Raw genomic sequence first — 2,457 nt, forward strand, 5'->3', positions numbered from 1 at the left:
GATGGAAAAATGTATTCCAAGCAAATGGACATGAAAAAAAAGCTGGGGTAGCAATACTTATATCAGACAAAACAGATTTCACAGCAAAGTCCATAAAAAGAGACAAAGAAGGGCATTTCATAATACTTAAGGGAAAAATCCATCAAGAAGATATAACCCTTATAAATATTATATATGCACCAAACTTAGGAGCACCCAAATATGTAAGGAAACTTTTGAAAGACTCCAAGAAAGATATAGACAACAACACACTCATAGTAGGGGACTTTAACACCCCATTGTCAACAATGGACAGATCTTCGAAGCAAAGAAACACCAAAGATATGGAGGCACTGAACAACACTCTAGATCAAAATGCTTAGCGAAATAAGCCAGGCAACGAAAGAAAAATACGTTATGCTGTCACCTATTACAGGAAACTAATGAACAACACAAACAAATGAGCAAAATTGAACCAGAGGTATGTAAACAAGGAGTAGACTAACAGTAACAAGGGGGGAGGGGGGAGGGAGAAAAGGGGGTAAGAAGGGGAAGTGTAAAATCAAAGAACATGTATAAATGACCCACAGACATGGGCAACTGAGTGGGGACTGAATGTGGGGGAAGGGAGGGGCAGGATACAGGGAAGCAAGAGGGGAAAAAAAAAAAAAGTGAGACAACTGTAATGGAAAAACAAACAAAAAAATTTTTTTTAGTGGGGGAAAATGAAAATATGAAGAATGGAAATGCCAGTTCAGTGAATAGTAGGACAAAGATTTTCCTTCACGTTGTATATTTTTCTCCCTATTTGATCTCTCCAGAGTTTGGCATTCTAAACAAGTAAGTAATGACTTAAGTTTCTTTGCATAGACCTAATAAGACCAGTTGTTAATAGAGGTTCCTTTTTCTGAACAAGCCTTTGACTGGAATGTCAAGCCTAAAGGAGACATGCTTGGGCTCATGTTGTTACCAAAAAGCCCTAAGGAACTGGGAATGACTTTCAAAGGTAATAAAAGCCCGCGAAATAAAAGGCCTGCTGCCATGGTTGGTTGTGCGGTCCACAGCAATCTCTCCAGGGAAGGAACGAAGGTTGTTTTCCTGAAAGATGGCTAGAAGGGACCTTAAGACACAATGGAAAACCAGAAAGACTTGGAAAGGACAGGTGTGTACAGACAAGGATGAATGCCAGGTATGTGGCCCAGCTTCTGTGCACTGAAGAGCAGACTGAGGGCCACCCTAAATGTTCCTTGGGTAAGTTCCAGCAAAACAGAACTAAAGATCATAAGTGATCATTTGCTGCTCTTGTTATGCTTATGCAAATGAACAGGATAAATTAAAAATGGACTTAATGTAGTCCCTTTAAAGACAAGGAGAGTAATCTTAGGGAGAAAAATCAGTATTCAAGGAAAATCACAATGATCAGTGGCAGACTGTAAAGTAGGGCAGCTAACCGTCTTAAAAGTTTCTTCTCATTTAAAAAATGGTTTCACTTGAAAATTAAACCATATCTGTGATATCACCAAAGAGATTCAAGTTGCAGGCAAGTAGAATGTCAAGTGCCTTGCAACTGTATGTCTTCCCAATAAGACAGTCTTACAGATTTAGAGACTTTTTTGTTGGTTATGTTACATAAATTAACATGTGTTTTCTGTTTTCAAAGGGCATAAGCCTATGACCGCATTATCTGAGTGATTGTCTGTACGCATAAGCCTCACTTAATCCTCTCTGCAGCGCTGCCTCCGGAGACTCAACAGTTTGGCTGAACTAAATGGCTGAGTTGGTGAAGAATGGGGTGGTCTGTGGGCTTCACTTTAAAACTGAATTCTCTTTTCTATCCTAATGGCTTGGACAGAAAGGGCCCAGAGGTCTGAGAGGGGGGAAACATAAACTATTTCCCTCAGCCCAAACTAAATAAAATGGGCAAAAGGGTTTTGGACAGGAGAGATGTGCCTAGCACACCTTCCTCCAAAGAAGCCCTTTTTTTTTTTTTTTTTTTTTTTTTTTTTCTCCTAATGTGGAACATTGAAAAATTAATCCCTGCCTTTTGCCACCTAGTAGTTATGGATTGAATGATGCTTTTTAACCCTTTTTGCCAAATCTGTTGCCCCCAGAACACAACAAGGATGCCAGCCTGCTAAACCAAGCACGCCGTTGTCCGGAGACAGCCAACTGACCTGGAGTCTGCACAATCCTTCCCCATGTGGGAAGGCCACCCTCCCCTCCACACCCCCACTGTTATTAGGGATTTCTGGACCCAAGGGTAGGTAGGACGACGACCATGTCCAGCTTGAAGCAGCTAGAGGAGCTTGAGACCTTCGCCCATTGTCCTTTACAAGATTACAAAGGGTCTTAATATCTGAGAGGGAGGGATAGTTATTTTTTACGAACCATGGGTATGGACTTGGGGGGGGATGCTGGGGGAGGGAGATACTGGGTGGAGGGGAGTAAAGGGGAAAAAAAATTGGAACTACTGTAACA

Source organism: Furipterus horrens, unplaced genomic scaffold (assembly GCF_987537825.1).
Source record: "Furipterus horrens unplaced genomic scaffold, mFurHor1.1.pri manual_scaffold_1, whole genome shotgun sequence".
NCBI classification, from domain to species: Eukaryota; Metazoa; Chordata; class Mammalia; order Chiroptera; family Furipteridae; genus Furipterus; species Furipterus horrens.